Consider the following 20,696-nt stretch of genomic DNA (forward strand, 5'->3'; position numbering starts at 1 on the left):
GTTACACTGGTGTGGCACCTGTTTTGAAGTCATTAGTGCTTTTCTTGTCAATAGTAGATGTTTTGTGGGAAATCAGTTCTGCAGAAGGTGGTGGAGGTAAGTTGCTAACAGCACAATAGTCCATAACATTGGTTGAAAGGCAAGCTATTGCCGTTGAGATTGAACTCTGGACAGGGACCTATCTGCAAGGGGACAAAACCCCGCAGTGGGAATTGTATCAACTAGCTGCACCATGTTTACGTGTGTGCGAACGTCGTGTACATCCACACAGGCTGGCTGATTCCATTGTGTTGCCGCAGTATCGAATGCTTGTATGCACGCCTGCATGATATGTACAAGTGTTGTGGATTTGGTAGTTTGTGAGTAAAGAACTTAGAAAAAACTGTTTGCAGCTCAGCACAACAGGTTCATCAAAGGTAAACTTTTAGCACTCAAAAACGACGCAGAAAAGAAAGATAAGCTTGAAAAAATGAACATGAGCACTAAACTCCGATATGCGTGAGCTCAATGGTCTCATTAAGGTGGTAGGCCACCTTCAAAAGTCTTTTTCTTTTTCGCGAGATAAATTTTTAGGGTTTTGTTTTTCTTGCACGTCCAAACATTCACATATATGTTGCAACAAAAATTATTTTCGTAGCGTCATTAGTTTGCAAGTTACAGCAAGTTTTCTATATCCTGTGCTACTATAGCAAAACTGAAACCACATTTCTAATTGTGGTTTCGGTTTCAAAAAATCGCTTTCAAAAGCAAGTGTTGTTTCATCTATGCTATTCAAAATACTTTATGCATTTTATTGTGACTGTTATATAAGATGATGTCATTAAATATAACTTTGTGTTTAAAAGTCTTCGTTAATCTCTAACAACAGCCACAAGGGGAACGCACGATGCTCGTCGTAATTTTTGTTATTTGCCTTGGTCAGGCTACGTCAGGCATCGTTCTGCATTTGTTCCACGTGTCAACGCTACTAGGGCTGTATCCTTAGGCCACCGGGACCATATTACAACCAGCATGGAGAAGTGCAGAACACAGAAGGCAAGGAAGCGCAAGTTTGCTGGAAATCGCTACACGACGACGAGGAAATCGCTACCGACACAGACGCCGGTATTCCGGCGATCGCGAAGAAGCTTGGGGACATAAACAAGGTGTACCAGACTCCACTAGAGAATTCTGCGCTCCAAGGGAACAGGATAATGGACATTAATATTCTTTCTTCAGTGTTTTCATCGCTGGCATGTTCCGAATGCATGAACACAACACTGAAGCTCGAGTAACGCTCTCACCAATTGATATGCTCGGCTTGTACGGTCGTGTGTACCGACTGTGGGTTCAAGCTCCCATTTCATACGTCGAGAAAGGTGGGTCGTGCCAATGAGAACAATTTACGTCTGGTTTACACGACGCGCCAGTTAGGAAAAGGACACGCTGGTGCGAAAACTTTTTCCAACGTGATGAACATGCCTGCTCCTCCACGTCACTCCGCTTACGACAAATTGCCATCTCGGCTTTCTGCAGCGGCAGGAGAAGTGGCGTCAAAGTCGATGACTGATGCTGCTGTGGAAGTTCGTCGTGTTGTGGGGAGTGCCGTGTGTGGTGTTTCAGGTGATGGCACGTGGCAGAAGCGTGGCCATTCATCTTTGAATGGTTGTGTGTCTGTGATTTCTGTTGACACGGGAAAGGTTATTGATGTTGAGGTCCTTTCTAGTTCATATAAGTCTTGTAAAACAAAAAGCAAGTTGAGGCAAGATAGTGCTTCGTACCAGAAATTGAAGGCAAACCACACTTCCTGTTAAGCAAATCATAAAGGAAGTGCTGGCAGTATGGAGACGGTTGGTCTATACCGAATATTTGAAAGGTCGAAAGGCAAAAGAAATTCGAAGTACCTGAAGTACTACGGCGATGGGGATTCCAAGAGCTATGCTGCTGTGAAAGACATGTATGGAAAAGACAGTGTGCAGAAACTGGAATGTATTAGGCATGTCTAGAAGCGTGTTGGCTGCCGCCTCAGAAAACTGAAGAAGACGGTGCATGGACTCGGTGGTAAGGGAAAGCTCACTGATGCCCTCATTGACCGCCTGCAAAACTACTATGGCATCGCCATAAGGGCTAATGTGGGGAACCTTTCTGCAATGGAAAAGGCTACCCTTGCCAGTCTTTTTCATTGCAGCTCTACCGACAAGCTGCCGAGACATGGCCTGTGTCCACTTCGTACTGAAAAGCTGGTGCGGATACCAAAGGATCGAAGCACTCGGCCAAGGGAAATATGTACACAAAGGAGGACTTCCAAATGATGTGCTCAACAAAGTTAAAATTGCCTACAGTGATCTGTGCTCTGAGGAACTTCTAATGAAGTGTCTTCATAAAAAGACTCTAAATGCTAATGAGTGTTTGAATGGTCTAATGTGGCAGCGGGCACCCAAAGAGGTCTATGTAAGCTTGCCTACAGTAATGTTTGCCTTGCATGATGCTGTGACACACTTTAATAATGGCAGTGTAAGCACCCTAGATATCCTGAGGCAAGCTGGCATAGAACCAGGGTACCACACGACGAAAGATTGCATCGCCAGGGATCACCTGCACATGCAGAATGCTAAACGCAAGTCAGCAGATGGGACAAAACAGGCCAGGAAGAAAAGACGAGCAGCCACCCGAACAAAAGGAGACAATAATGCTCCTGCAGAAGGGCCAAGCTATGAAGCTGGTGGATTTAAGGCCTGCATGCGAAGATTGTGACCCTTTTTACAAGCTCGGAAATCTTTGTTTACGTTTTTCTGAAAATAACATTTTGCTTGAAGTGTTGCGACGCAAACTTTTATAACCTATTTCTCAGCGTATACTTTGAACTGAAATTTCGCACAATAATTTAAAATATATATATCTGTGCAGTGAACTAGAATAAAAGAAATCTATTGAATATTTTTCAGTTCACAGCTGAATTCTTCAACAGGTTCAGTCTAAATTGGCTCTTTTTCTCCGTTTTTTTGTTTTTTTAGCATTACTTCCTTGATATTCACTGCATAATATTTATTCTAGTTCAGTGCATAGCTCCTGCCATTAGTTACACAAATGTCAAAGCTTTACTGAATAAAGCCACCCATTAGTCGCTTATCACAACTGGCGTGGCTAGCACTTTTAATGCAATTTTTGACAAAGATTACCTCCCAATGAATAAATATTCAATAATTTGCACTGTAAATAGCTGGGTAAATTAAATAAGACATGCTGGTTTTGAGGAAAAAGTTATTTCAATGCTGCCTGCCCTTAAAGAAAATTTTTGTTTTTGAGTGGCCTATCACCTTAATATGCTTTTGAAAATATTTGAATGAATAATATTGCATAGTATTCAAATTTAAATCATTGGAAATTTCAAAGTACAGTGAACTTTTAGTAAACTGAAATCTGTTGAACGGGATTTCTGCTTAAATGGAACACCTGCCTCTAATATGATTGTTTTCGTACTTGTCTTTGGCACCCCTCCTCACCTCTCAGTAAACCGAACTCCTGTTAAACGGAATGTTTTCCTGGTCCCTTCAGGTTCTGTTTAATTAGTCTTCCGCATTCAAAATGAACAAATACTTGTTCACATGTAACCCGTTGTCCAAGGGGTTTCACTCCAGTGAAGAGGTGCCCCGCCACGGTGGTCTAGTGGCTAAGGTACTCGGCTGCTAACCCGACCCGCAGGTCGCGGGATCAAATCCCGGCTGTGGTGGCTGCATTTCCGATGGAGGCGGAAATGTTGTAGGCCCATGTACTCAGATTTGGGTGCACGTTAAAGAACCCCAGGTGGTCGAAATTTCCGGAGCCCTCCACTACGGCGTCTCTCATAATCATATGGTGGTTTTGGGACGTTAAACCCCACAAATCAATCAACCAGTGAAGAGGTGCCAAGACATGAAAACACCTATTCAGAAGAAATTTCACTGCCTCAAAGCCCTACTTTAAGGCTAAATGAACATATTACCCTCACATTCATTCATAATTTTAAACTTGAGGGTGTGCTAACACCTTCTGTATGAGCTCATGGCACACACGTGTTTTGTGCATAAGCCTCGTTTATGGTTGACAACCATCGAGCGGTAGGTGGCGTGGTGCTTGCGAGCATTTATCACCATCATCATCATAATTAGCGCAGTAGAACCAGCAGCGACTCTTGGTGGCGTGGCTGGGTGGCAGCACATGGTACATCAGTGGCTCCCTTCACCATGTGGCGGCTGGCACGAACGGTCGCTTTCCCACGGCGGGACTGTGGGGACGATGCCACAGGCCGTTTTTTCCTGGGTCCTTCGTGTAATCTAGCGTTGGCGACGATGCCTACGCATTATTTTGTTTGTTGCTATGTTCTCTGAATGTATTCGGAGTATAAAAGGTTGTTTTAGCGTGTTGATCACTAGTGATGTATGTTGATTTGGCTGACGATATTGTCAATGTTTTTGTTGGTTTTGGTCTGACCCCATCTGCTGTGTCCATTCGCTTGGGGAGCATGCCTCATTTCAAGACCTTTCAAACTCTAAAAGCTTGACGTATGTATAGCTTATACTGTCACGTTTCTCACGACAAACTTGATACAATGGGCTCGTTGAGTCGACTAGCCAAGCAGCAGCTCAGATAGATCATTTTTGTCCTCTTTCACTCATCGATCTCACCCAAGCAAACCATGTGGCAAGAGTCTCCCCCCTTTAAAAGCATCGACTCAATGCTCGTAAAGAAAAAAAAAAAGAAGGCATACACACACGCAGATATAGAGATCCAAAAGAGGGAGAGTGCCAGTACTCGCAGCGCAAATGTGGAAGTTTCGTCAACGCTTGCACGAAGCGCAAAAAGAAAAGGCATAAAAACACAGGAGAACACAAACAGCAGCAGAAACGCAAAGTCGCGGCATGTCGTAGCACGTGAAACCACAAGGACTACTGTGTGAAGTAGGGCTTCAGCCGAACGACATGCACGGTTTCGGGCCGAAGCTGTCGACAAGAGGACGCTGCGCCGCCCGGAAATACCTCGTAGGTAACATCTGTGACACATCTAAGAACCTTGTACGGTCCAAAATAACGGCTTAGCAGTTTTTCGGATTAACTCTGTCGCCGGACAGGGATCCACACCACACTCGGTCCCCGGGGTGGTAGGTGACGTTTCGATGGCGGAGGTTGTAAAGTCATGCGTCTTCATCTTGTTGGTGACTGGTGTTTATGCGAGCTAGCTGACGAGCTTTTTCGGCGTGTTGAGTGTATTGCTCAGCGTCTTGAGCAAGTTCATTGCTTTGGTCGCACGGAAGCATAGCATCGAGCATGGTTCGCGCGTTGCGTCCGTAAACGAGTCGGAAAGACCGAAATCGCGTTGTTTCTTGCGTTGCCCTATTGTAAGCAAACGTGATGTATGGAAGAATCTCGTCCCAGGTTTTGTGTTGTACGTTCACGTACATTGACAGCATGTCCGCTATGGTCTTGTTAAGCCTCTCTGTCAGTCCGTTGGATTGCGGGTGATAAGCCGTTGTTTTTCGATGACTTGTGCAGCTCAATTTAAAAATGTCCTCCATCGTTTGCGCTGTAAACGACGTCCCTCTGTCCGTAATCACGCACGACGGGGCACCATGCCGTAGGACGATTTGGTGCACGAAGAACAGCGCGACTTCAGAGGCCGTGCCACGGGGTAACACTTTTGTTTCAGCATAGCGAGTAAGATAATCTGTCGCAACTATAATTCATTTTTTCACAGAGGACGACAAAGGGAAGGGCCCGAGAAGGTCCATTCCCACGAGGTCAAACGGTGTCCGTGGTGGTGCGATCGGCTGGAGCAGGCCCGTGGGTCTCACAGGCGGAGTCTTGCGGCGCTGGCATTCACGGCAGCCTTTCACATATCGGTGTCCACTAGTTGATAGTCGCGGCCAGTAATACTGTTGGCGTACTCTGGCGAGAGTTCTCCAATAGCCCAAATTTCCTGACGTGGGGTCGTCGTGGTAAGCAAGGAGGACCTCATCACGGATGTCAGTAGGAACAACGAGTAGGAAAGCTTTGTCGCTACCACGGGCATTTTTCTTGTAAAGAATGCCTCTTCTTTGACAAAAAAAAGGACAGTTCGCGAGCAGTGTATTGAGGGACCTGAGAGTTGCGGCCGTCCAGGGAATCAATGACTGGGCGTAATTCGTCGTCTGCCCGCTGTTTTGACATAAATTCAGAATCGCTAACTGCTCCGAGAAAGGCATCTTCATCATCGGAGCCCCTGACAGCGTGTCCCGCAGGCACTCAAGAAAGCGCGTCGGCGTCTTCATGTTTGCGCCCTGACCTCTACGCAATCGTAATACCGAACTCCTGCAAACGAAAACTCCACCGAGCGAGACGGCCGAATGGATCTCTGAGATTTGCCAGCCAGCAGAGCGAGTGGTCGTCAGTCACCACTTTGAAGGGACGACCGTAGAGGTAAAGCCGAAATGCGGTTGTCGCCCACACGACTGCGAGGCATTCTTTTTCTGACATAGAATAGTTGGTCTCTGTTCGAGAAAGAGTACGACTGGCCTAAGCTAACACATGCTCAACGCCCCCGTGTCGTTGTATAAGGACAGCACCAAGTCCGACGTTGCTGGCATCTGTATGAATTTCTGTAGCAGCGTCCTCATCAAAATGGGCAAGAACAGGGGCTGTTTGCATTCTCTGTCGTAGCTCTGTGAACACTGTATCTTGTTCTGTGCCCCAAGTAAAGGGCATGCATCTCGGGTGAGTCGCGTAAGAGGTCCAGCTATCTTCGAGAAGTTGGCGATAAATCGGCGATAATACACGCACAAGCCGAAGAAACGGCGCACCGCTGTTTTATCTGATGGAACAGGGAAGGCGGCGACAGCAGCACTTTTGTCTGAATCAGGTCGCACTCCATCCGCACTAATGACATGTCTCAGAAATTTCAGCTCTTCATAGCCGAAATGGCATTTTTAGGGTTTCAGCGTGAGTTCAGCTGTGCGAATGGCTTCCAGAACCTTTCTCAGACGCTTTAGATGTTCCTCGAAGCTCTCGGAAAAGATGACCACATCATCGAGGTAGACAAGGCTGCTTTACCACTTCAAGCCAGCGAGAACTGTGTCCATCATCCTCTGGAAAGTGGCTGGTGCAGAACAGAGGCCGAAGGGAAGAACTCGGAATTCGTAAAGTCCGTCTGGAGTCACAAACGCGGTTTTTTCTTGGTCTCGTTCATCCACTTCGATTTGTCAATAGCCACTCTTTAGATCGATGGAGGAAAAATACTTCGCGCGTCGTAACCTGTCGAGAGAGTCGTCGACCCGTGGAAGCGGGTAGACGTCTTTTTTTGTGACGCTATTAGGCTTCCTGTAGTCAATATAGAATCGCAGCATTCCGTGTTTTTTCCTCACTAGAACGACTGGCAAGGACCAAGGGCTGCTGGATAGTTGAATAATCCCGTCATCGAGCATCTCTTTTACTTGTGTCTGAATAGCCTCGCGTTCTTTGGCAGAAACGCGATAAGGCTGCTGCCGGATGGGGCGGATGTCATCGTCGGTAATAATTCGATGCTTCGTGAGGTGACTGTGACGAACTTTGGAAGAAGAGGTGAAGCAAGATCGAAACTCCCTTAAAAGGTCATGAAGTGCAGCCTTTCTTTCGTCTGACAGCGTCGAAATAATGTCGAAGTGGTCTAGAAATTCCTCATCCTCATGCGTTTTCTCGGACGTGAAGCACTCCTTGACGTCGGCGACAGGGTCTCCATATGCTAGGGTGGTTCCGCGGAAAAGATTCCGCTGCTAGTAATTGAAGTTCGTAATAAGTATCGTTGACTGTCCGTCACGGGCACGCACAACACTTCGGGCGGCGCATACACCTTGGAGCAGCAGAAGTGATAGGTTGCTTTCAGCCATCACGTCGCCGTCTTGGAGGTCTTCACAAGGCATTGTGAAGACCTCCAAGACGGTTGTCTGTCTGGCGTACGCCGGTTGTCTGTCTGGCGTACGCCAGATATCAGACTTGCGCGTTGGTGCACGGCGACTATCGATGTCCATGGGCCTCACATATCGAGTCTACCTGTGCCAAAGCATCACGTTCACTGGGCTACCTACGCCGCAACTTGAGAAATTCCCCTACTAATATTCGAAAACTAGCCTTTCTTACCTTTATTCTGCCAATATTAGAATTCGCCTCAGCAATTTGGTCTCCTCATCAAAACTACTTGATTATTATGGTAGAAAGGATTCAAAATAGAGGTGCCCGCTTCATATCACGAAACTACGACATCACGTCAAACATAACGCAAATTAAATCAGACCTTCAGCTGCCGTCATTGGATAGCCGTCGCAGTATTGCTCTTCTCTGTCTGTTCCAGAAATATATTACCTCTAATAAACGAACGCGGCTTCAGCTTCAAACACCTCACTCTTTTTCACGCAGATTGCATAATCAGTTCAGCTTCATGCGCATATACGGGTCTACTAATGCATTCATCACCACTGCCTCGGGCCGTTCGTCTTTGGAATGACCTCCCTGATTGCATAGCCTCCATATCTAATCCCGATACATTTCGCCGTCAGCTACTCACTCTGTTCACCATGTGACCCTGTTTTTGTATTCTGAGTGCATTGCGTAACGGTGATTTATATTCCCCTTGTCTTTTATTTTTAAATGTATCCCTCTGTCGCCATGTTCATATCAACAAGTGCTGTATTCCCTCAAATTTACCTCGCCTTGTATAGCCTAAAATGTGATCTCATTTATATATATATATATATATACTTTTTCGTTGTTTTTGCACTGATCCTGCCTGTAAACTGTTCATTCCGATTCCTCCCCCCCTTACCCAATGCCCTGTTCTGGGGCCTGTAAGGTTTTTTTTGAATAAAGAATAAAGAATAAAGTGACTTCGATGGGAATCGTCTCTCGAGGTGGCAGCGTCACACTGTCGTCAGCAACATGCAGCGCAGGTCTACGGCAGTTATCAGCGTCTCAATCTGTTGCGCCTTGAGTCGAGAAGGTCACGATGCGCTCACGGAGATATATGATGGCACCGTATTCCCGAAGAAGTCCATGCCGATAATCAGTTGACGCGAACAGTCGCGAAGAACGAGGCAGCTGAGCACAAACGTTGACGCACGATTTTCACTCTTCCGGTACAGCGACCCAGCGATGTTACGTGTCCTCCAGCTGTTCGAATTCGCGTTCCATTCCACGGCGTGATCACTTTCTCGAGATCTCTTGCTAGCCTCAGCTGATAATCGAATTGTCTGCACCAGTGTCTACCAATGCACTGACCTAAAAACCGTCTATCAGCACAGGTATGTCGAGTGACACGCAGTCACTGGGTTCAGATGTGGATGTCGGCGTTTCTTTGGTACTGCGATTATTCTCTGACGAAATGCCTTCGGCGTTGCGTGCAAGCGTCGATGGGAGGTCTTGAGCACTGAGTCCCAGCGACCTTGCCCCCGAAGGCTGCTGCCTTCAGTTTTCCCGACGAGGGCTCGGGAGCGTGGCCCAGTGGCTGCGGGTCTCCTCGGAGATGGTGACCGCCATTGTTGTCGTGTAAAGGGTGCACGCTGTTGCGCGAGATACTCTTCGATATCCCTTGGCCTTTGACCAATTTGGGGACAAGGGGAATTGACGGAAAATCTGCGTCCAAGTTGCCGGTATGGGCATTCGCGATAAAGTGACCAGCCTCACTGCAATGATAGCAAAGGGGTTGTCTGTCTGGCGTACGCCAGATATCAGACTTGCGCGTTGGTGCACGGCGACTATCGATGTCGAAATCAGCGTGCACTGACTGAATCACGACTGACGGCATCATTGTCTGGATCGGGACGTGCGGCACTGTCTGGATCGGAACGTGCGCACTGGCTGGATTGGGACGTGTGCCACTGTCTGGGTCGGGACTCCTTGACCAGAAAGAGGAGTGGCAGATCGCAAGGCTTCCGCGTACGTACGACGGCGACTGTCAGTAGTCACAGGAGCCGTTTCCCGATCAACCGACATCGGCGGAAAACGATGGGCGTGCAGCACCTGCTGGACCTCGTCACAGATGACATTGGTGATAGAACTGACCTCGATTTGCCTTGTCCTGTACATCTTTTCCATTTCTTTCCGGACAACAGAGCGGATGGCCTTGCGAATCCATTCGGAGCTCTTGCTCCCAGGGGTGGCGAAAATTTCTGGAGTTGAGGCAGCATTCACTTGACGGTCAAACAGGGCAGACCGTTGGTGTAGTACTCGCTCAATTGTTGCCGCTTCAGTAAGAAACTCAGCAACACTCTTGGGGGGGGCTACGCACCAAACCAGCAAAAAGTTGTTCCTTCACACCACGCATGAGGCGGCGCAACTTTTTTCTTCTGCCATAGCAGGATGTCCTCGACGTACATCGAGACGGTCTCGTTGGGCATCTGGATGCGTGATTGTAGTGCACCCTCCGCCCGTTCGCGGCGGTCGGGACTCCTGTAGGTCTCCAGAAGGCGACGCTGGAACTCGCGCCAAGATGTCAGAACATCATCCCTGTTCAAAAACCACGTCTTGGCACTGTCCTTTAGGCAAGTGTACACGTTCCAGAGCTTCGCGGCATAATCCCAGTAATTGATCGCTGCGACACGTTCGAACTCACTCAGCCGGTCGTCAACATCTTCATGCTGCTCTCCGTGAAAGGGGCTAGGCATGAGCGTGTTCTGGGTGGTGCAGTAGATCGGCGTGGAAGGTGTTGGAGCTTGCACGGGATCTTGTGTCCAAGTCATAGTCGCTGCGTCAGTGGTTGGTGTCTCGGGCGGTAGGCCTCGTTGGCGGTGGCTTACTCTGTGAACAGGAGTGTCCACAGGTGCAGGGCTTGTGTTCTGGCTGCTGGGCGGGGTCTTGGGCATTGGGTGGATCGTGAGACGTTGTACCCAGCAACTCCACCAGTCTTGTCACGTTTCTCACGACAAACTTGATACAATGGGCTCATTGAGTCGACTAGCCAAGCAGCAGCTCAGATAGATCGTCTTTGTCCTCTTTCACTCATCGATCTCACCCAAGCAAACAATGTGGCAATACATACTCCAAGTGTGGTAAATTTTAAAATGTAACATACTACCACTTGGTGTTCTGAGCCCGCAAGCCAGCCAAAATGTGCAAAGAAGGCAAAGATAAAGAATGATCACCCTTCTATCACAATTCACATTCGTGTCTTGCTGGGCCGCTGTTCTTGACTTTACAGCTCCTATCGCAAGACAAGCGGTGGAGGAGCTGGGTAATCTATGCAGTGTACCCCTCGGAGTATCAAGAGCTCGTACCGGTAGTCACTGCTGTGCACTGCACCAGCAGGAGATTCTGGGGACAAGCTCCTGAGTTTGGGTCATTCACTAAGATTTTGTTGCTGTGCACAACCAGTGGGACGACAGAGATAAACTGTGGCACGCCTATCACAGCCTTTTGGACGGTGCACATATTTGGTACGAGAATCCGGCAGGTATTCTAACATGCCAGGCCACTTGAAGTGAGGCGGACTATCTCGTTATTCACTTCACTTAGGTGTTGAAGAGTAGCAAACGGTCTGGCGGGGTGTGCAAGGAGTTTTTGGCTTAATACACGTCGGCATACGTGAGTTTACAGCCATACAAAATCACCGTGAACAAAGGTGACATGTCGGCATTGACTGTCATAACATGCTTTAGGGTAGTCTTGTGCCGCCTATGTATGTAATCATGCTAGTCGACGAGCCCCTTCTGTGCAACACATCTCGGCGATAGACATATCTTCCTGAATAACAAAACGAAAGGCAACACTTAGTGTACGGTGTGATGAGCGAGTGTGGGGGAGGAAAAAAGGGCTATAACCTGTTGTTTCCTGTTTCACAGTTTTGTAAGCGAATGTCAGAAATGGCAATGCTTTGTCCCAGTTCTTGTCCAAAGCAACGTACATCGACAACATGTTGATCAATGTTCAGTTTGTGCGCTCAGTTGGTCCATTGGGTTTGGGTGATAGGCGGTCAATCGAGTGTCTGAACTTGGAGGCACATAATTGAAGTCGTAGTTCTTTGACAACATTGGCAATAAATTGATGACCACGGTCACTTATTATCACCTGAGGAGGCCCCTGCTAGAGTGACCTAGAATAGGGGGAGTGTTCAAAGCCCTGCACCAATACATGGAAGGAGTGAGAGCGTTTCACAATAAACTCTCATGCCACAGCGCTACTGAGCCGAACCTATAGGCTATCTCCACAATGATAGCCGCGTCAAAGTAGTGGGCGCCTGGCACATGCCCGATATTTTGGCTGCTGTTAGTTGACCTTGTAGTCGTTGGAAAAGATTTATTACTGTGTCACCCCAGCACTATACTGAAGCAAATGATGACACAGATAACATGTTTGGTAGTTCCGAAGCGGGATCCTGTTAATTTTTTTCTTTCAGCTTTTTCTCGACGTAATCATTCGCACCTAACGTGCTGGTTTGGAGAACAAACTCTGCGCGAACTCATCGTGAGCAAAGGTACTTAATTTGGTTTTATGTGGAGTGACGAACATAAATGTGCTGCAGAAGAGGATAAGCTGCAGATTGCCAAGATAACCAGGAGAATGTATGATGTGGTATTATGTAGGTTCAATAGCCGTCCGGCCCGTTCTGACCACGTTCCAAACTGTCTCACCTGCCGAGCCCCCCCCCCCCCCCCCCCTTTTTTCCTCTCAAAATCATGAGTTCTTTCTTTTTCCTCATCTTCCAGTAATCGGGCGCTCCATCTTACGCTCTCACTGGCTCACTTTAATGTGCTTCTTCCCACACATATTGTAACAATTGTAGCAGCCTCACTACAAGGATGTTCTATTTACACGGCTTATTAAAGGCGAACTTGTGCCCAAAGTGAACGACGCACAGCAATCAAGAAGATCCGAAGGTCGGTAGTCCTCGTGAGCCTATGCCTCGAGCACACTCATTCTCTTCTTCTTCACCCGCGTTGGCTGTTCGGTGGATACTGTGCGCATGCTGGGCTGGCTCATGCATTGCGGCTGGCTTCGTTGCTCGTAGTCGTGTCATGCTTTTCGCTGACGATTGTGTCACTTACCGTACCATTTCATCTGAAACTGATCGACAATCTCTACAATCTGATCTTGTCTCTTTAACTTCGTGGTGCACAGCATGGCAAATGACACTAAATCCTTCAAAGACTAAGCTAATGTGTTTTACTAAAAAAGCGTCCCGTATTCCAACGTCTTACTTACTAAATAATACTTAAGTGGAGCTTACGACTTCTTATAAATACCTTGGGGTTAACATTCAGTCTGACCTGTCATGGCATCACCACATTAACGTCACCCTTGCTTCAGCAAATCGCTCACTCGGGTTCCTTAAACGTAATTTGAAACACACCCCCTCGCACTTGCGTAAACTGGCTTATATCACCCTAATCCGTCCTAAAATAGAATATGCCTCAGCCATTTGGGATACCGATCAAGACTACATTATTGAAAACATCGAAGCCCTGCAGAACCGTGCTGTACGTTTTATTTTTTCTGATTATTCACGTCACACCAGCGTCACTTCATTGAAACTTCGGGCCGAACTGGAACTCTTATCACGTCGCCGTAAAATTGCTCGCTTATCACTACTTCATAAGCTCTACCATCACACATCACTTCACGAGGACTTCTTTAGGCCACCCCCTGCCATCTTTCCGCGCCGCGATCATCCCCTTAAAATCGAACGCTTCCCTTGTCGCACTTTTCATTATGCTAGATCCTTCATACCACGCACAATAACCGAGTGGAATGACTTACCTTCAAACATTGCAACCGTCACCGATATCACTGAATTTCAGAACCTACTAAACATGAGTGCAAGCGTGTGAACCTTTTGCGGTATTCCCCCCTCTTTTTTTCTTTTTTCTGCAAACCGTGTTTTTTGTAGAAACTGCGTATGTTCATGGTTCGTGTTATTTATTGCTGTGTTTGCCTAATTCAGTTATTCACACGTGTTTTTGGTGATGTTGCCATTCCTTTATGCTTAATGGCGGGTGTGTTTGTAGTAAGCTAGATTGCGTTTTATTGTACTCTTGTGACTCTATTTCCTTCTTTGTGTAGTTCAATTTTAAAATATTTTTTTAGTTTTATTATTGTTTGACTCATATTATTTCTTCTGATTATTTAAGATTATGCGGTAAGAATATTGACCTTATATTTATTCTAATGTGTTTAGTAGCTGTATGGTGTTTAGTTTGCGTGTATCATTTCATGTACCTGTATGTGTTATAGCCCCCCCCCCCCCCCCTATGTAATACCCTCCTGTGAGAGGGCCCTTAGGGGTATTCTGAATAAATAAATGAATAAATAAATAAATTAGCGTTTCTCTTCGTTCCCGACATCCGCGTTGCGCAAAGCAATGGCAATTTCTTGTGGCGTTATCCCCCCTCTCAAGAGGGATTGTCCCGATGCTTTCGATGATAATGTATGCAGTGTTTCCATCCCGGAAGGTTTGAAAGAATGAAATGGTTGTACAGCAAGCGGGTGGGGTGACTAGTCTTTGTATCGGTCATAGTACGGTTTCATGCGCACAATGTGTACACGCTCGGTGGGGTTGCGTTGTTTCGAATGCCCGTGTCCTGTAGGCTTGACTTTATAAACGAGGTCACTGAGTCGCCGTACTACCTGGTAAGGACCAAAATATCAACAAATGAGTTTTTCAGACAGGCCTCGTCGTCTTCCTGGGTCCATATCCAAACCATTTCATGCCGTATTTTTGTCACCAATTTCATGCCGTATTTCACGTCTTCCTCGGTTGTAGCGGTCGGCATCGATTCGTTGTTGGTGACATATTCAATACTTTGTTAATTGGCGGGCCTCTTCTGCTCTGTCTATATAGTCGTCAACATCAGAAGAGTGGTCATCTCGGTTTATAGGTAATATAGCGTCCAGCGTTGTGGTAACTACACGACCGTAATCTAGTTGAAACGGGGTAATCTTGGTAGTCTCTTGTAAGGCGGTGTTATCCGCGAAGGGGACATATGGTGAAATTTCGTCTCGCTTTTTGTGTTCGACATCCACATACATAGATATCATGTCAGCTAGAGTTTTGTTAAGGCGTTCAGTCAGGCCATTGCTTTGAGGCTGATATGCGGTAGTTTTCCTGCAAACAGTGTGGGTCATGTTTAGCAGGCATTTCATGAGTTCTGCCGTGAAAACCAGTCCGCGATCGGTGATTACAACAGTCGGAGCGCCATGCGTTAGTACTATGCTCTGCACAAAGAATTTGGCGACCTCAGCCGCCGTTCCTCGATGCAAGGAGTCTGTTTCTGCGTATCTCTTTAAATAATCAGTCGCTACAACGATTCATTTCTTGCTGAGTAAAGATGTCGAGAATGGTCCAAGGAGGTCCATTCCAAGTTGTTGAAAAGGCGCTTTCGGTGGATCTATCGTGTGCAGAAGGCCCGCTGGTTTAGCGCGAGGCGTTTTCCGTCTTTGGCACTATCGGCATGTTCAACATAGCGCTGTACTGAAGACAATAGCTTGGGCCAATAATAATGCAGACTGATTCATGCAAGCGTTCGAGTGACCCCCAAATGTCTAGACGTAGGCTCATCGTGTCACGCTTGTAATATTCCTTGCTGCATAGTTGCAGGAGTGACGAGCAGGAAATTTTAACGGTTGGGTTCAAAGTTTCTCTTGTAGAGGACATTTCCTCGGAAACAGAACGATGCGAGGCTTCGAGAAAATATGCATACCAGCTCCTTCCAGGTGTTTGATGAGCGGGAGCAATTCTTCGTCCGCGTGTTGAAATTGGGCTATCTGAGAAGTCTCTACGCAAAGCAACACATAAAAATCGACACATTAAACAATATCGATGTGCAACACTATTCTTGTAGATTTGTACTGTTTACATAGGTCACTTTGTATTGCTTTGCGTCATTTATTGTGTACCTTTATATATTTTTTTTCTTGTTATTTTTGTGTAACCTCATTGTGTACCTTTCTTATGTACGAAAGTGATGATACATACTTTGCGAATTACTGTGCTCATGTGTTTATGAAATATTCCTTTTTGTTTGTATACCTTGGTCTGTCATTTACTTTGTCTTCTGCTTGAATTGTTTTCTGCTCTATATTATTTGTTTTTCTTTTTTCATTCTTATTGTATTTCATTTTTATCCTGTCATTGCTGACGTAGAGTGGACGGTGCTTAGTCAAGCTGCAATAACTGCAGCTCTTTTGCCGTCTCCCCATTTTTTGCCATTGTACTTGTTTTGGTGAAAATAAAAACTTCGGAAAGAAAGAAAGCATTTACTTTTCGGTAGTAGACACAAAACCTTAGCGTGTTATCCTTCTTCTTGACAAGTACTACAGGAGATGCCCACGGATTGCTAGAATGTTGAATAACATCATCTTCAAGCATCTCCCGTACTTGATTCTTAATAACTTCCCTTTCTTTTGGTGAAACACGGTACGGGTGCTGGCGCACCGGCCTGGTTGTCTCGTCCATTACGATCCTGTGTTTTGTAGTGGTCGTGCGTCGTACCTTTGAATTATTAGAGAAGCAGCTGCCGAATTCCCTTACTAGGTTGTATAGCTGTTGACGTTGGATCACTGAAAGGTTAGGATTTGCAGGTATTACGTCGCAGACATCAGATGTTAGTTTCATATCTGTTGACGTTGTTTCGAGGCTGCATATTTCTGTGGCTTCACAAACCTCATGAAGAAAGGCTATGGCTGTCCTCTTTGCGATGTGCTGGAATTCGTTCCCGAAATTTGTCAGGAGGATGTCTGCGTACCCGTTTTGTAGCTAGATACTCTCTCGTGCCACACAAACACCTCTTTTCAGAAAAACATCCATGTTGCTGTCTGCCACACCTTCGTAGTCACCAAACGTATCATTTCTGACTAGAACCATTACACTACTCTGTGGCGGTACAGTCACATCATCATCGATGATGCGCAGTGGAGTGGTGTATCGCTCGTCTGCTTGAGGTACCTTTATAGCTTGTTTGGTCGAAAATTATACGCTGGACCTCTGCAAATTATTAATGTTACCATTTGCTTGCGGAAAATTCATTCCGAGTATAACTTCTCTCGAACATACGGGCAGGACAACAAAGTCACTAACGTAAGTGAAACCTCGTATCTCAACTCTTGCGGCACATCTGCCGAGAAGCGTAATAAGATGACCGCCTGCTGTACGTACTTGAGGTCCACTCCATTCGGTCAGAACTTTCCTGAGGCACTTCGCTAAATCATAGCTTATTACAGAGTAATGCGCACCAGTATCGATTAAGCCATGAGCTCTAGCCCGCCAATTACCAACAGCAAGTCTGAAGTTATTTTCTCATTACTGCACTTTACCTGGAGACAGTCGTCATCGTCGTCACGCTGGTGTCGCAGTGGAGGATCTTCATATTTCGAATCACCAGCGGCCTCGCCTCCACAGGTTGCCCACTTCTGTTTCCCAGGTTTGGACTCGGCAAACGGTGCCTAGGTGCGTTTGGAAAGGAACGTGGGCTTGGCGAGCGCTGACGTAGAGGGGATGGTGACCGCGGTTGGTGACGACGATGCAGGTCGAAGCTCTGACGTGAGCACAGGTATTCCTCGATGTCGGACGGCCTTTCGCCGTTTCGCGGACACGGTGCATTGACCGCAAATCCTCGAAGACCAACTTGACGGTATCGTCGAAACCGGTGCAGATGGCCAGCCTCTCCACAATGGAAGCACAGGAGCCTATCTTCCGTATCTCGCCATACATCGCTTTTCCGAGGTCTTGTCTCTGTCGAAAGAGGTGTGCTGCGAGTTGCCCCCCTACGATATGGCGCAAGCTACGTGTTGTCGATGCGTAAGTACCTGGTGTCTCTATAGACGCACAGTGGACAGCAGGCCACCTGAGCACCTCAGAATAAGTTACCGCGTGTCGTGTCGGTGGTGCATCACTCGGCGGCTCCCATATGGCCTGCCGAATTTCTTCTCAGACAACATCCGCAATAGACAGTTCCGGTGAAGCGGGTGGCTGCAGCTTGCATAGTTCCTTCCTGACAACTGACCGGACGAGCTCCCGCAGAGTGTCAAGATTATCGACAATGTTTGCCGAGAAGACTCCTGCTGATGTACAAGCTACGTCACGATTGTATTGCCGGGATCTCTGCTGCAGCGTCATTTCTATTGTTGTTGCTTCAGACCGAAACTCGGCAACAGTGTGCGGCAGATTTGGAACGAGTCCCCCGAACAGCTCTTGTTTTAACCCATGCATGAGATGACGCACCTTCTTGTCTTCAGTCATGTTGGGATCAGCTCACTTGAACAGGCGGGACATGTCTTCTATATACATAGGGACAGTCTCGTTTGTGCGTTGATTCCGTGTATGAAGAGCTGCTTCTGCCTTTTTCCGGCGATCATTGTTGCCAAACGTACACAGTAGCTGCCGCCGGAACTCTTCCCAGGACGTCTGAGAGTCATCATGGTTTGCGTACCACGCTCGCGCTGCGTCTTCCAAAGAGACGTGTACGTTGCGCAACTTGCCTGCTTCATTCCATTGGTTTGTGTTCACCACCCTCTCGAAATGATCCAGCCTGTCTTCGGCGTCCTTGAACGGGTCACCATGGAACACCTTCGGTATGACGGGTTGGCTGACAATGAGCTGTGATGGTGCACCTTGGCTAGTCATGGTGGTGGCGTTTCTTGTCTCCGTCCCCGATGTCCTTGGCACAGGGGAAAGTGGTTCAAATTCTGGTGAATCCTCTCGAATACGGCGACTGGTCCATTGGTGTACCATCGTAAGCTCCACAGCTTGCGGGTGGTCAGGGCTTGAACTTCGCTCTCTCGTGGCGTTTGGAATCTTCTACCCAGCGCCTCCACCAAAAAAATGTAACAATTGTAGCAGCCTCACAACAAGGATGTTCTATTTACACGATTTATTAACGGCGAACTTCTGCCCAAAGTGAACAACGCACAGCAATCAAGAAGATCTGAAGGTCGGTAGTCCTCGTGAGCCTCTGCCTCGAGCACGCTCATTCTCTTCTTCTTCTCCCGCGTTGGCTGTTCGGTGGAGTACCGTGAGCATGCAGGGCTGGCTCGTGCATTGCAGCTGGTTTCATCGCTCGTAGCCGTGCCGTTAGCATTTCTCTTCGTTCCTGACGTCTGCATTGCGCGGAGCAGTGGCAATTTCCTGGGGCAATATATGCATGTAGTGAATGGCTATCTCATGGTAACGTGTCTCCACACATCATATCATTTCGTGCAAGCGATTGATTTTACGTAGCTGCATCATGCGCTGTGTTCGAAGCTTTTCCGTGCCAAGCGGAATGTCTCTGCCAGCATGGCCACGGCACCAAAACTAAAAAATAACTCGCTCACTTGGTATGGTCATGGCATCACTAACTTAACATGCTTCTAATTAGCGAAATGAATAATGGTAAAATTCCGCCGATCCTACGTACCTTGGGAATTGATGTTACGGTAAGATGCGGATGGAAGGTGAATGTGTTTTGGGTGAGATGTTACTAAAAATGTATTGCCACAGAGACTAGCTACATTATCAGCGTCAACAGTTTCGCGCGCGCTCGAGCTTCTGGCAGAGCAACTCATGCCTCTCAGGTACGGGCACGAGTCAATGTAAGTTTGACCTGTGAGAAAGTGGAAGATGCGTTGGTGGATGAACAGTTTTTGTTTGGAATGGTCTAGTGTACTCATTCATTTTGAAACCTAGTTTTCAGGGCACAAGTTTGCTCATATTGCCCCGCCGCTGTGATCTAGTGGCTAAGGTACTCGGCTGCTGATCCGCAGGTCGCAGGATCGAATCCCGGCTGCGGCGGCTGCATTTCCGATGGAGGCGAAAATGTTGTAGGCCCGTGTGCTCAGATTTGGGTGGACGTTGAAGAACCCCAGGTGATCAAAATTTTCGGAGCCCTCCACTACGGCGTCTCTCATAATCATATGGTGGTTTTGAAACGTTAAACCCCACATATCAATCATCAAGTTTGCCCATATTGGTGTTTCTTCTCTTGAATCTGTTACATTATGTACGAATCCATGAACACACATACGTTAAAAAGCTGCATGTGTTTTATATTACCCGTTGTTTACAGTTGCGTAACGATGCTAGAAGCAGCATTGATATTAGCAACACCAGAAGTCTTAAGTTGGTATGAAGAACTGGTGTTTGCTCTGGTGTGCGCGAGGATCACCCTCAACACTTCTACAAAAATCAACTTCAAGGGATGGCGCCTAACTATAATTTACGCTAACCAGACATGATGGCTATATCATAGGAGTACATATGTAATGTTTATAAAATTGGATAGCCAGTACTACAGCCACAATTGACGTCTACGAACATTGGGGTATATTTGAAAAGTATATCCAAGACCTTGCGTGGCTCCGTGGTTGAATACTTTATTGCTACGCAGAATGCTATACAGTAGACTCTCGTTAATTGAAACTCGAAGGGACCTCTGAATTTTGTTTGAATTATCATAAGTTCTCAGATATTTGACTGCGGCTCAGATATTTGACTGTGGGTGGAGTGACATCACACATTATGACTAAGCATTGATTTTATCAGATTTAAAATCTCTTTAAGGGTTTTTAAAAACTGCATGCAATGAACATAAAGCAAAAATGTTAGGTTGACAAGTTTATTGGCTATTCACTGCTGATCAGACCTTTTAAAGAAATCGTCGATTGGCATCTGCTTTTTTACTATATGTGCCTTCAGCACAAAGCTCTCTACACCAGTTGAGAAATATCACTGTTTATCATGCGTGTGCTTCGTTGCAAACATTTATTTACAAG

General features: G+C 46.8%; 1 protein-coding gene and 1 pseudogene across 5 annotated transcripts in view; both read left to right on the forward strand.

Annotated features, from left to right (window-relative positions):
* Positions 1-20,696, forward strand: part of ric8a (ric8 guanine nucleotide exchange factor A) — a 401,642-nt gene that overhangs the window by 222,606 nt on the left and 158,340 nt on the right. The window lies entirely within an intron of this gene.
* On the forward strand, positions 7-8,409 carry LOC142796218 (uncharacterized; annotated as a pseudogene).

Source organism: Rhipicephalus microplus, chromosome 2 (assembly GCF_043290135.1).
Source record: "Rhipicephalus microplus isolate Deutch F79 chromosome 2, USDA_Rmic, whole genome shotgun sequence".
NCBI lineage: Eukaryota > Metazoa > Arthropoda > Arachnida > Ixodida > Ixodidae > Rhipicephalus > Rhipicephalus microplus.